This window comes from Alligator mississippiensis, chromosome 15 (genome assembly GCF_030867095.1).
Source record: "Alligator mississippiensis isolate rAllMis1 chromosome 15, rAllMis1, whole genome shotgun sequence".
NCBI classification, from domain to species: Eukaryota; Metazoa; Chordata; order Crocodylia; family Alligatoridae; genus Alligator; species Alligator mississippiensis.
Window position 1 is genome coordinate 23,212,240 of NC_081838.1, and position 15,118 is coordinate 23,227,357.

Here is a 15,118-nt window from a genome sequence, read left to right on the forward strand (position 1 = left end):
AAAGAGAAAAACCATAAATGCCAGGGGGAAGGAATAAATCAGATCTTCTGAGGGTGCTGGTACCTATGCTAACACAGCAGGATTAACTCAGCCTTACCTATGTTCAGCCTCATGCAGCCAGCTTCCTGGTTATCAGGGGCAGGTCTCACCTGAGTGGAACATGCAATTCAACAAGATTGTTGTATCGACTGCATCTATGAAATACTGGGCACTTCTACACATACCTGACTGCACCATTTAGCAAGTACTAAATGACTATCCAATAATTGGCATTACTGTCCCAGCAGTGCATGGGTCATTTTGAACCCTATTGTGTGGTAGCAATGAGCTACTACACAGCAGGCATACCTACATGTGTGCATTTGCTGCACAATAACCAAAATCACCACGCAGTACAGGCATGTATCTATACATGTATGCCTGTACTGCACAGTAAACATGGTGAATTATGCTGACTTCAGCGTAAATTTGATACTTGCATCATGCACGTAACAAATTTACACCCTATTACCGTGTTATAATGCATGTGTAGACACCTTACTGAGCAGTAACATTACGTGTGTGGACTGACTTGGGACTAACTTTAGTCCCAAGTCAGTCCACATACAGCATTAATGTACTTTAAACACCTGCATGAGTAGACGCCAACCTATTCCTGCTTACTGAGTAGTAATTTACTGCATAGTAAATTTAAGCTAGCATAAGTGCACATGTAGACACACCCAGTAGCTCATTGCTACTGTGTAGTAGTGTCAACATCCCAGTTCATGCCTGCCAATGCTACATCACTGTAGCGACCAGCTACATCACCGTATCTCTTCACTACAGCAATTTGGCATCTCATGTAGAGCGGCCCACTGAAACATATTCCTTATTCCTGACTTGCTGCTGCCATCAACTGGCTGCTATATAGAATACAGAGGTCTCATTTCATTCCTTATCTTCCTAGGCCATGAGGTCAGCTTCACCTCAGTCCCTGGAAAAATCATGGAGCAGGTCCTCAAGGAATCCATTTCTAAGCACTTGGAAGAAAAGGAGACAATTAGGAACAGCCAACATGGATTCACCAAGGGCAAGTTGTGCCTGACTAACCTGATTGCCTTCTATGATGAGATGACTGGCTCTGTGGATAGCCATGGAACGGGACGGGCCATGGAACAGGGTAGCCGTGGAATGGGATGGGCTACCCGGGCCATGGCCTGACCAACTTTTAGCGTGTTTATTTATATAACCCACAAATGTACAATTGTCATTCTGGTTAAAATTGTATAGCTATTTTTTTAACTGCATAGCTAGCTAAATTAATGCGCTAAAAGCTGGTCAGGCCATGGCCTGTGTGACCCACCCCATTCTGCAGCTGGTGCTGTGGATGCAAGGAAACCAGTGAGTGTGATATACCTTGATTTTAGCAAGGCTTTGATATGGTTTCCCACAACAATCTCACAGGCAATCTAAGAAAGTACAGGCTGGATGAATGGACTGTAAGGTGGATAGAAAACTGGGTGGATTGTCAGGCTCAGAGGGTAGTAATCAGTGGCTCTCTGTCTAGCTAGCAGCCAATATAAAATGGAGTGCCCCAGGGGTCAGTCCTGGGGCTGGTTTTGTCCAACGTCTTCATCAGTGACCTGGAAGATGGCTGAGTGCATCCTCAAGCAAGTTTGCAGATGACATCAAGCTGGGGGGAGGAGTAGATACACTGGAAGGTAGGGCTAGGATTCAGAAAGACCTTGACCCATTGGAAGATTGGGCCAAAAGAAATCTCATGAGGTTTGATAAGGACAATTGCAAAGTCCTGCACTTAGGATGAAACAATCCCATGCACCAGGACAGGCTGGGGGCTGCCCAGGTGCTGGCTGGGCAGCAGCTCTGCAGGAAAGGACCTTGGGGTTACAGTGGACAATAAGCTGAATATGAACCAGTAGTCTGCCCTTGTTGCCAAGAAGGCTAATGGCATACTGGGCGGCACTGGTAGGAGTGTTGCCAATAGATCAAAGGAAGTGATTATTCCTCTCTATTCCTCACTGGTGAAGCCACATCTGGAGTCCTGTGTTCAGTTTTGGGCTCCCCACTATAGAAAGGATGTGGCAGTGGTGGCCTTAAGGTTGTTGGGTCCCTAGGCAAGCAAGTCATTTGGGGCCCCTAAGAGGCTAAATTTTGATGACCTGCAGTTGTATTGTGGATCTTTTTTAATAGTCTTTGGGGAATTAGATAAATAGTCAAGTGTTAAAACTGCAAATAGAGCCATTTCCTTGCAAAAACGTCACCTACCAAAAAATTGTTGCAAATTTTGGGGCCCCCCTAAAGTGTGGGGCCCTGGGCAGTCACCCAGTTATCCCTCCCCTAAGGCCGCTACTGGATGTGGACAAATTGGAGAGAGTCCAGCAGAGGGCAACTGAAATGGTAAGGGGGCTAAGGCACATGACTTCTGAGGAAAGACTGAGGGACCTGGGCTCATTTAGCCTGGAGAAGACAAGACAGAGGGGGGGATTTAATAGGATCTTGAACTACCTGAAGGGTTGTTACAAAGAGGACGGAGCTGGACTGTTCTCAGTGGTGGCAGATGACAGAACAAGGAGCAACGGGCTCGAGTTGCAATGAGGGAAGTTTAAGTTAGATATTAGAAGAAACTTTCTCAGTAGGAGAGTAGTAAAGCACTGGAACAGGTTACTCAGAGAGGTTGTGCACACTCCATCCTTGGAGGTTTTTGAGACCCAGCTAGACAAAGCGTTGGCTGGGATGATCTAGTTGGGCATGTTCCTGCTTTGAGCAGGCGGTTGGATTAGATGCATTTCAGGGCTTCCAACCTTCATTTTCTATGATTCTATTATTCTAAGGCATAGTAGGCGCCTTTGAGACAAATGGAAACCATCCCTGACAAACAGCCTATAAGGCAGTCAAACAATAGACACTCTAGTAAGGTGTTTGGAAAAAATACAGTAAGTTCTAGCATAGGTGACGGGGGGGGCAACCACAGGGGACCACGTGGGAGCATGGGGGATTGGCCCTCACTGGCCAGGGAGTGGGGGCACGGAAAGAAGTGCCGGCCACTGCCTCCCTCCCCCCCCCCCCCCACCCCAAGATTGGCGCCAGCTGGACAGTGGGGTGCCAAGAGAAGTGCCAGCAGCACTTCTGCTTTGCTGCTGCCAGCACTTCTGGGGTCAGCAACCAGCCACTGGGGGGCCCCCTCCCCGGTCGGTGATTGGCCGCTGGTGCCCCCCCAGACTCAGGAGGCACCAGTCTCCCATGAGTCCTTGAAGGGTTTAGTGACCATGTGAGTCATGGAGTTGGAAGGGACTTCAAAGGTCCGGTCCTCTACATGTATGTACCATCTCAGACAAATGATTATGCACCCTTTTTTGAAATCCCCAGTGAAGGAGCCTCCACATCATCCCAGGGAAGCTTGTTCTGACTGGTAGGAAGGTTTTTCAGATGGTTAATCCAAATCTGCCTTGCTGCAGTTAAAAACCCAGTGCCATAGCTCATATCCTAGCTGTAGTAAGTGTTCTGTGTTTTTTTATTATTTTTTTATTTTATTTTATTGTCATTTTATGAGCGTTTCTCCAAGGGAAGGATTAAAATCGGCAGGCTTTCTTTAAGAAGGGCATTTAGCAGGGAAGCCTGGAATGCGTGATGTTGTGGAGGGGAGAGCAATAGGCTTAGACTCTGTTTTTTTCTATATTATTTCTACAGCACCCTTGAGAGTGCCACCAAGCAGCTTGCTCTGCCCTGACCAGACCCAGAAAGGAGGCAGGGGAGCCCTGCTGAGTAGTGGATTCCCTTTCTGGAGTCCAAGGCCTGGAGAGCGGTGCATTTCAGAGCTCGGCGATGTGGGATGGGAATGGATGGGCAGTCAGTGCTTCTCAGCATCGGTTTTAGGAGAGCTGCGGATGTAGCACAGACTTTTTTTTTTTTTTTTTAATTTGTATCCGAGGCCAAATTAGCCAAAACTAATTCCATATCCAAAAGTCCAGAACCATAAGTGGCCCTACAACCTGCAAACATGCTCCACCCGCACCTGGGGCTGCAGATGTTTCCAAAACCTTTGGCGGGCATCCTAATTGCAGGCCCAAGTGAGTTTTGCTTGCCCTTAGCCATAAGGCCCTCGGAGCAAGCAAGGGAGGAGACTCCTATTTCCATAAACTGGGCTTACAGTGCGGCACCTTGCCAGAAAAGCAGTTCTCCTGAGAGGCGGTTCAGGAAAACTGCCTTCTTGGATATAGATACATGGTGTTTCCCCTGCCAGGTTAAGAAGCCACGATGCTTAATCTGAGCCTTCAAGAGGCTGACAGACACGCCCAGTGTGTCTCCTTTCTGTCTCTTTAGAGTCTGGCCTGCTAGGAGGAGCACCTAGCAGCTAACGGGAGCCAGGTTTTTAAGAGCAGGTTGGACAAACATTTGTCTAGATTGGTTTAGACAGGCACGATGGCATCCGGAGTGAGGGCTGGATGAAGTCCCTGCCAGGCTGATTTCTCTCTGCTCCTATGATAAAGTTGATCCTACATGAAGAAAGATTAAAACTGTCTCAACTCCACGTCAGGCCCACATTAGTGACCGTTTCCCTCAAAACCCCGGATGGCAGAGGGCTAAACGCTGGCCCTAACAAGCTGGTGTTATTTTCACCTGGGACACTTTATTCTTCACACAGAGAGTTCCTGCATGGATCTTCCCCAGCTTGGGAAGCTGCTCCGCTCTGTGGCAGTGAGTCCCACAAGCCCATTACTTTTTGAGTTGAAAAATCATTTCTTTTTGCTGATTTTAAATGTGCTGCTTTTCATGCTGGCTGCTGAAGAATGAGAGCAGCTCAGTGCAAATGCCGAGACAGTCTCTTTCCATGTCCCCCCGTTGTGGCGGAGCTGCAGGGTGCAGGGAAGGGCTGGGAGACAGGACCTGCAGCCAGGTCCCAGCACCCAGGCTTGCACCTTCCCTCTCCTGCTCTCCAACAAAACTGGCCCTTTAAGCTTGTTTGTGGTTTGCTTTGCCTGGATTAAAGGACCTTCCTGCCGCCTCCCTCATCCCCATGGTAACCTGATGCCATGGGGACACTGCCCTGCCGGCCTCCCAGGAGCAGCCTCCAGCTGCAAAAGTGCTGGAGCAGAGGACAAAGGCAGCCCCGGAGAGAGGAAGGCGAGAGAAGAGCCGGAAAGTGCATCAAGGGACACCGGGAGCAAGGGATGGAGGAGAGAGCAGCCCAGAGCACCTGGGCAGAGGAGCCCCAGGTAGGAGCCAAGGCAGGAGGACAAGACATATGCAAAAGATGTGTGTGTGTGTGTGTGTGTTGGGGGGGTCTTGCAAATACTTGGGTAGAAGTTGAGCCCAAGAGACTAAGGCACAAGGAGAAAAGATAAACAAAGGGCATGTGTGTGTGTGTGTGTGTGTACACATGTGTTTGTGTGCACACGTGTGCAGGAGATATGCAAAGGGAGTTGGGGGGGGTGCATGTGTTGGGGGGCCTTGCAAATACTTGGGTAGAAGTTGAGCCCAAGGGGTGCAGAAGGGCAAGGGGCTGCTGTAAAGGAGCAGGAACAAGATGCGTTGGGCCAAGGGCAGACAGACCGCCAGCCCCGGGGCACAGAAGTCACAGGCCCTGGGGAAGGAAGCAGGGCTTGCACTGGGGAACTGAGAAATGCAGGCTGGTGCCTTGAGAGGGCCGCCAGGCAGCTCAGGCTGTGAGACCTTAGGGTCTCCGGAGCTAAGCAGAGCCAGGCCTGATCAGGGAAGTCTTGATATTGGTGGCTGAGGAAGGGACACGTGTCTGCCTGGAATTAACCCTATTTCCAGAGGTGGGTGCGGGGTGCTGTTTGCCACCCCGAGCACAAATCATGAAACAAAGGGGCTCGTTTGGCGAGAATAACAGAGCACGGTTTGCAGATGCGTGGACGAGCCCGGTGCGCTGGGCCTCGAGGCCTGAACCCTTTGGAACTTGGGGAGGATCCTTGCTTCCCAGCTCAGGCCTGTCTCTGCTGAAGTCTAGCCTGAGCGATTACATTATCCCCAGGCAGATCCCTCCTGCACTTCAGCTGAAGAAGTTATTCCCCACTGCCCATTCTCCAGCCGTCTGTGTAGCATTAATATTAGCAAGGATCGTGTGCTGAATATTAAGTACTGCACGGAACAAAGAGGAGGCATTTCCCTTCCGTCGGGAAGCTTAAATTCAAAGTGCTGCTGGCTTAGAGCGGCGGCTAGAGTTCGTTCTAGTGGTAGCCGTGGACCACTAAAGCTTCCATACAAAATGTGCTTATTTATGTGTATGCAGAGAGGGCCTGACCCAGTGATCAGCACTGAATCTCACAAATTCTCCAGCCCATCTCTTGGGGTGCTTTGGGAGCTTGTGTGCATGGTAGATAAGCTGTGTTTAATACTCATATTTCTACTCACACTCAGGCTTGACCATAGACTTCCATTACTTTTGCTTGCGGGACATTTTTCTGTTCTAAGCAAGCAGTTGTCTCAGATTTAAGCAGATATGGGTGTGCGGACACTAGGTGTTGATATTTGGTACCCTTCCCAACAATAGCTCAGGGCAGCTGATGGGACGAGAGCAAAATAACTCCTACAACAGGAGAATGAACAAAAGAACAAAGCAAAAGAACAGAACAACTCACAAAAACAAATAGGGTGTCAAAATAAAAGAGAAGCCCTCTGAACGAGTGCTGTACTTGCTGGGATTTGTCTTTTACCATCAGGCCTGAAACAAAATTGGGGTCAGATTCTCAGTTGCTCTAAACCAGTATAACTACAGGGACCGCGGTGGAGCTATACCATTGAACATGAGCTGAGAATTTGAATTTTGATCTTTAATGGTTTCTGGAAAAAAAGATGATTTCAGCCTGGAAGCGGCACAAGCAGCTGTTCCCTTTCATAGATATCGTGCCCAGGAGGTACCATCAGCTTCTGCATACCTTATAGTTAAGGCAGACTAGATCTGTCATGGGTCAGGGCTGATTGTGCCTTTGATTGCATCCCCTTAGGTGTTGGGTCTCTTGACTTTCCCTGTCCCCTCCTTATACTGGGGCCCTGTATACAGTGCTACAGCTCCCGGGGTCCCAAGTGCCAGGACTCAGCAGCCCCAGCGGGGCAGGGATACATGCAAGGCTACTTTTTTTCTAACCGAGCAGAGAAGAATACAGAGCCCCCAAACAGCCCCTCATTGATCACTCTCAGTAATAAGAACAAAACCTGACAAAAGAGAAGGGTTTAACCACAGTAGAAAGTCTACATGCGTGTCTGTCTTGCTGTAGGTGTACTGAGACCAGGCTTACCCCAGACACCCCCACCTGTGGAGCCTGGGGCTTTCCTTCCATCAGTCTGTGCTCCTGTGTCCTGCTCTTCATGGGCCACCTTTTATCCACCTTAAAGGTCTTTGTTCCTCACTCCCAGTTACCAATTCAGTTATTCTCAGCATGAGTGGAGGTCAAGCTTCCAACACTTACCTTGAGCTTTTAAGTATTGCAAGTGGGGCTATCTAAAGCTTTTGTTCCTGTATGAGCAGTCAGTGTGCTGGAATAAATGTTTTGTAATCGCAGATCAAACATCACAATGTGTCTGAGCCAGAGACTATCTTAGCATGGTAGGAAACAATCCAAAGTCCCTAAAACTTAAGGTGTGCTTGATTGTCAGACCCTCCACCCCCTCTACCCCTGGTTGGCTGCATGAGTAACTTAACATACTTAATGAAACTGGATTTATGGATGCTTATCTCACTACCTAGATTAGTTTTTGTGACCCCCTTTGTTCCTCTGAGTTTATTTCCCTTTGCTTTGTTCTCAGCCCTGCTCCCCTCTCTTCTCTTTCTCTCTCCCCTCCCTTATCTTTTGTATTCTGCTTTCTCTCTCATTTCACTGTTTTTCTTCCTTTCATCCAGCATCTGATGAAGTGCACTTGGGTTTACGAAAGCATGTACTCTCTATATACATATACATCTTATTTAGCTATGCCATAAAGGTACACATCACCCCTGCCTTCTAGATTGTGTTAACATGCACCAACTATGTATCCATGTAGCTACCATGTGCAGGGTCCTATATTATCATACAGCTCTACAGAGCTGTGTACATAGCCATGATTTTAAAAAATTTCTACCAACTTGGGAGGACTGGGTGTTGCTTAAAGGTCTTAAAAATTAGTTAATCTGTACACTTTCCTGTATCAGGCTGTATTTTCCTGGTTGACAAATAATAAAGGGATGTAGAAAATAGATTAAAATGGTAAATTATTAAAATGCAAGGAAAAGAAAGAAAGCCTGAGTGTACATGTGCTAGCCTGTGATTGGATGGTTCAAGGAATCATGCACAGATGAAGAAGTATGGATTTGTGTCCTCTAGCATGTGACCCCACTGTTAGCTGGCCTGCCCAGCCAGCTGACAATAAATATAGACTGCTTGGTTTATATGCAATGTTGAACCTGCAGCAGTGGGGCTGGAAGAAACATTTGTGGGGTCTGGAAGCTGCAACACAATAAAACCCAAACAGATGGATATATAACGTTAATATTTCATTAATATTATAGACAGGATCGGGGACAAGAAAATCCAACTTGATTTAAATGTCAAAAAACAGACAATCCCCCACTTCCCCAAGTAAATTGTTCCAATACTTGACTACTATCACCATTAAAAAATTGCACCAGTTTGAATTTGTTTCCTTTTGTGGCTCCTTGATCTTGATAAGTCTGAACTCAATTGCATCACCCTTTTTTGAACCTTTTCCAAACATTAATATCCTTTTCAAAGCAATTATACCAGCAATTGATGCAGCTGTAGAGATAATACTGTTTTCCCACTTACTTGATATCCCCCCATAGCCATCCCAAGCTTGCATTTGCCAGCCCTGTAGTTCTGTAGTCGTGGGGGTGAGCAGGAGTTGAGATGGAGTATTTCAAAGGTACAAAAGGATAGTACACCTTATCCCCCAGTGACTTTTTTTGTGTGAACTAAGTATTAATTACCCTTTCTGCAATTTAAAATACCCCCAATTCTGTTGCTAGGAGAATTACCTTGCCCTAGTAAAACGCATGGGTTTTGTCTGCACCCATATTACTTTTTAAACACTCCCCGCCTCTCTACACTCTTGGCAATTACACCCTCACACTCATTGTCCCAGTTAGTTGTCATTGTAAAATATTTCTTTTCCTTTTCTTCTGTTTGAGGTCTTAAAGTGGCACAAGTATTGCAAAGCAATTCAAGGACCTAGATTAATTTAAAACATTTAATTCAGAGACGTCCGAGCAATGGCCCACGGAGCGTTATCATCCAGCCCATGGTGCTGCCCCTAGGTCTCGGAGCAGACCTGTGTGCTGCTTGCACAACGTGCCCTCAACTGGCCCGTGGGCCCCATGTAGCATGCATCGGCCCCAGCCCCATGCACTGCAAGGGGCAGGGGCACACACTGCATGGAGCGCCCACATGAGACCGACCTTGTGGGCTGGATCTGGTGCATGGGGCCTGTCTGTGGGCCTGATCTGGCTGGCAGACTATCCCTATGCCCACTCATCTAAGACCACAGGGCTGATGAGCATGATACCCTTGGTTTAACTCAAGGGTGGACAAAATACAGCCCATGGGCTGGATTCGGCCTGCCAAGGGATTTTATCTTGCCCTCAGTGGGTCCCTCAGCCCTGCCTGGCCCTGGCCTGGGGCAGCCTGGGCTGTGGCATGGGCAGTCGGTCCCACCATCCCCGGGTGTGTGGCAGGGCAAGGCGGGTGCGGCAGCTGGACTACACTTCCCAGCAGCTTCTGGCTGCTGCCGCCTGTTTCCACCGCTGTTGGACCAGCTCCGCTGGCCAGGCACCTGGCCTGCCTGCCCCACATCCATCACCCGAGGTGCCCCATGGAGCAGGTGGGCAGGTTCTCCATGGAGATCGGCTGGGACCCGTGTGGGCAGGGCATGCTTGGCTAGGCAGATGGGATGGGGCTGCAGGCAGGCAGGATGCGGTGCCTGGGAATGGGGTGGGGGCCAGGATTGCAGGGTGGTGACAGCATGCGGCTGGAGCATGTAGCAGAGCCACGATCTGCTCCCTACATGTCCCTGCCACATGGCAAGTGGATTGCAGCTCTGCCCAGGGCCCAAGCCCTGGCCCCATGCTGGTACTGCCCCACAATCCTAGCCCTCGCCTCCCCAACTGTCCCACTCCCCACCCACCCACAGCCCCATCCCATCTGCTGGGCTGAGCACACCCTGCCTGCGGGGGGTCTCCTCCACAGAGCCCCCACGCACCTGCTCCAACCAGCATACCCACTGGTGGGTGCTGGGTGGATAGGCCCAGGCCAGATAATATCAATCCCCACCCCCCACCCACACTGTGCCAGGGCAGGTCAGCTGCCCCAGCCCATAACTGCTCTCCCAAATGTCTAAAGTGGGCCAAAATAATTGCCCTCCCTCCCAGCTTAACTAACGTAGTTTAGGGTCTTAGACAGCCTGAAGTAGCTTGAGGGCATGGACACAACTTTGTAGAGGCTTTGCAAGAGGAGCGCGAGAGAGCCTGCAGCAGTTGTTAGCCAGTAACAGCTATGCCTGCATGAGCCTGGAGCAACCCAGCACAGCAGAACGATTCCACACGTCCAGTGATTCTGACCCAGCGTGAGCTGTAAGCTCACAGATAAGCTGATAATCCACCCAGTAACAAAATGCAAGGTTCACATTTGAATTTATCACAGAGAAACCAGGCCACAATCCTACTGAGCAGGCTCAGGAAGGAGGGGTAAGTCAGCAGGGACAGAGTTAGGTAGACCTTTGAGTCAGAAGCTTATGCTTGATGAGCCAGGGCAGTGGCATGAACCTTTATACTCTATCAAGTAGATCAGCTGATTCACATGCTTGTTGATGCCCACAAAAGAACTGTAATGTGCTGCTGTGACAAGCCTGGCTTTTCTAAAAGGCAGTCATATCTCTTCCCAGCAAGTTCTGCTCATCCTTTTGCTGAACAGTCCTTTTTTATTATTGTTTCCACTAGGCTGCCAGGCACAGAAATTAGACTTATTGGCCTCTAGTTCTCTGGGTCCCCTTTGGAGCCCCTTTTTAAAGACTTGAAACCCTGTAGAACCAAGGCTGCTGTTAGCAATAGATCGCATACTACAATAATAGTTTTGCATTTTCAGATCTGAACTCCATCTGGACATTAGGGTGAATGTCATCAGGTCCTGGTGATTTGTTACCGTTTAGCTTACCAATTTCTCCTAAAACCTCATCTCCTGACACCTCAATTTGGACCAGCTCTACTGTTTGCCCCTTGAAAAGAATAGCTCTGGGATGGGAATCTCTAAACCTTTATCCATAATAAAGAGTGATGGAAAGAACTTGCTTTGTTTCTCAACAGTGAGCTCATCCTCAAGGAAGTTTTTTCAGGTCTAATACAGACATCGACAACCAATGACCCATGGGTCAGATCCAGTCTGTGAAGCCATTGGATCCAGCAGTGGAGCTGGGGGGCTTCCAGCAGCAGGAGCTTTGCCCATGCTGCAGCCCAGCGGTGGAAAGAAGTGGCAATACGTCCTACAGCCAGCCTTCCTTGGACCTGAGCTGGGTCATTCTGACCCACCACCAGGAAACCTGCCCAGCTACCCTTCGAATATCAGTCTCCTTTGTTGCTATTTAAGGCTGTTTCTTTTTCTCCTGTCTGTGTATGCAAAAAAAAAAAAAAAAATCAATGGATCTGCCTCCACTTTATAACAGCCCCTTTTGTATTTGAAAACAGTTGTCAAATCCTCCTTAGTCTTCTCTTCTGTACATTAACAATCCCAGTTCTTTAATCTTTCCTCATGTTTTCTAGACCTCTGCTGCTGTTTCTTGGTCTCCTCTGGCCACATGAAGAATGGTAATGTTTGGCCAGACTCAGGCCAAGTTGCACCATATCAGCAACGTGGAGCAGCTGGCTTGCAATAGAGATAAATGGTGAGTGTGTAACAGGACTTATCATCTGAAGGTGGGTGCGAGTCCCCCTGGTGTCACTCTAACCCATCTCCTCTGCTTAATCTGGGTACCTCATTGTACTCACCTGCCACACTGTTGGCCGCGTCCAAATGAGTGCCAACATTTGGCTCTCTGGGGACAACTAGTAGTGGGACACTTTGTGCCACTGCTAGTTGTCCCCAGGGAAGGCCCATGCCACATGCCCTCTGGCATATAGCAGGTTACCCCGGGTTGGGTAGGGGAGGCTGGGGGTAACAGTTGCTGGCCCCAGCAGCCTTACTTGGGATCTGGGAGCTGGGGAAGCTGCAGCCATAGCATAGCTGCAGCTTGAAGCCTGGCCAGGAGCCGGAGCATGGCTCTGGCAGGCCTAGGGTTGCCAACCCTCCCGGATTGGCCAGGAGGCTACTGGAAGCATCATCGATCTCCCAGTGACAATTGAAAGCACTCCAGAAGATTAATATTGTGAACAGGTTGAACAGTACAATTGATGACTAGAGGTTCACCAATACATTGGTCCCATGTCAGATTGGCACTGATATAAAGAAAATTGACAGTACCAGCAATCGGCTTTTGTTAGCTGATGAGCCCAGTAACGTTGCTGATATATACCCCATGCATGCGTGTAGCTGCAGCGCAGCATGCAGGCAGCCAGAAGTGCAGCCCAGCAGTGTGGAGAGCAGCCAGGTCCAGCTGGTGAGTCTGTTCGGGGTGGGCGGTTGCAGATTGAGGCCCCAGCAGTGAGGGAGGCAGTGGTCCTGGGGCTGGGGCTGCACAGCCTGGGTGGGGCAGGGCATGGGATGGAGCCGTGAGCAGCTCGTATGGGGGGTGTGGGGAGGGGGTGGTGGCTCCTACTGCTGCATTCACCCCAAGAGGCCTTGGGAACCATGTGCCCTGGATCTGTGCATGAGGTGAGGGTGGGCTGCCACAGTAGGCTGAGGCCAGGAGCAGCATGGGGCTCTTCCTGGTGGAGGGGTTGGGCTGGGGGTGCACTTGGGGCAGGCAGCGGTGCTGGAAGGGGAGCTACAGTGAATTTTGGGGGGGCTGCACCCTCCCCATAGCCCTGCTCCCAGCGCTGCCGCCACCACCCACCCTGAGGACAGCCCAGGTCCCTGCCAGGAGGAGCTTGACACCACCCTGGCCCCAGCCCACAGCAGCAGCCTGCCCTTGCCCTGAGCACAGATCCAGGGGCACATGCCCCCGTACCCTCCTGGGGTGCACATAGCAATAGGAGCTGCCACCCCCCTCACTCTCCGGACAAGCCACTTGTGGCTCCCTCCCACTCCTCTCACCGCCGGGGGCCTCAATCTGCCTCCCACATGGCCCTTCCCTCCCCTCCCCCCTTGTCCTTTCCCCCACAACAGACTTACCAGCTAGATGCTGCTTTCCAAGCTGCCCAACTGCATATCAGCAATCAGATTGGTATCAGCCAATACGGCTTGTTAACCTACTTGACAGGGCTTTAAACTAGGATTACAGGGGACAGGCGATCAATTAGCAGTTCTAGCCCAGGTCACAACAGCCACAGTAGTAACAGACCAAGTAGCCCAAGAGAACCCACTCTGAACACAGCCCAAGGAAAAGTCATGTCCCAGTGCACGGACGCAGAGGAACAGACTTCCTCTGTGTAAAAATCAAGTTTATTTTCTACCTATGGGGACATTCTACCATCTTTAATTCAGCAGGCAGCTGAGCCTGCTGTGGGAAGCCCTGGGCTTCCCCGTGCACTGGGAAGAGCTTCTTCCCTTTCAGGGTGAGGTGGAGACCATCCCTCCCCAACATACCACTGCGTCTCTCCCTAAAGTGAGGACTGTGGTCGAAGAAGCCAAACCCCTCGCTATGGCACCATCCCCGGAGCCTTCAGTTGACCTCTCCGATACACCTCTCCCTCCAAGACCCATGACCCATGACAGGAAGGATCAAGGAAAAAACTATCTGTGCCCTCAGACCCTTGAGCCCAGCCCCCAGAGCCCTGAAGTCACTCATGACCTGAGCAGGATTGTTCCAAGCTGTCATTTGTGCCCACATGGATGAGTAGCATGGGGTGATGGTCAGAGGGCCGGATGAGTTTGGGGATCCTCTCAGTTACATCCCGGACATGCGCACTTGGAAGGCAGCAGACCTCATGGGCTAAGGGGTCAGGGCGACAGATCGCTCCCTCAGTCCCCCTCAGGAGGGAGTCACCCACCATGATTACTCTGCATCATCTTCTGGGCGCGGTTACTGGTGGCCCTCCATCCTCGCATGCTGAAGCTGGCAGTTTGGTTCAAAATGGTTGTGCAGATCCAGGGGAGTCACCACCTGGATGCAGTGTGTCCTAGGGCCAGTGACTACCTTTGTCCAAGCAACCCCTGACTGGACTTCATGGTGCTTCTTCACACTTCTTCGTGTCTACCATGGAGTTGTAAGGCATCTGATGGAGAGCCTGGAAGTAGGCATCCGGTTCCATCTGTCAGCAGATGGAGGACTATATCCACTAAGGTTGTTGACAAGGGGCATTTCTACACCCATTAATGCACCATAACTATGGGGATGTATTTGGTAGCCATGTTGGTCTGAGACAAAAAGAAATGCAAAACTCTAGAACTCTTGCTTCAGAGATTATACCTTTTATTAGACTAACTAAGAAATCGCAAAAAAATAATCTTTTTCTGGAATCTTTTGGGCACATACATCCTTTCTCAGGCTCAGGGAAAATTAAAGATGGTAAAAAGTCCCCATAGGTAGAAAATAAACTTGATTTTTGTGCAGAGGAAGCTGAAGGTAGAAGTCTGTTCCCCAGGAGAGTATCTTTATAAGTTGCTCTTTGATGAGCATATAAGACAGGATTCCTTCCCTGGTGGTGTCAGATGGCAGAAAGGGAGGGAGGTGTAGAAATCTTTTTTGTTGTTCAGCAATGAAATTTAAGTCCAAAATTGGCTAAAATTAAGCATCTTCCATGTTTCAAGGATGTATTTGGTAGGCGTGTTGGTCTGAGACAAAAAGAAATGCAAAACTCTAGAACTCTTGCTTCAGAGATGAACTGTCTTATTTGCACATCAAAGAGCAACTCACAAAGACACTCTCATGGACGCAGAGGAACAGACTTCCTCTGTGCAAAAATCAAGTTTATTTTCTACCTGTGGGGACGTTCTACCATCTTTAATTTTCCCTGAGCCTGAGGAAGGAAGGGCATGTGTGCCCGAAAGCTTGCAGAAAAAGATAATTTTTTTGTGAT

General features: G+C 49.5%; 1 long non-coding RNA gene across 2 annotated transcripts in view; it reads left to right on the forward strand.

Moving 5' to 3' along the window:
• The first annotated feature begins 5,060 nt into the window (after positions 1–5,060).
• LOC109282911 (uncharacterized) overlaps positions 5,061–15,118 on the forward strand; it is a 28,541-nt gene continuing 18,483 nt past the window's right edge. The window contains exons 1-2 of one of the 2 annotated variants that reach the window (XR_002089949.2): positions 5,061–5,216; positions 11,765–11,886. This is a non-coding gene — a long non-coding RNA (uncharacterized LOC109282911). The remainder of the gene's footprint in view (positions 5,217–11,764; positions 11,887–15,118) is intronic. The other variant, XR_002089950.2, reaches the window with a different exon arrangement.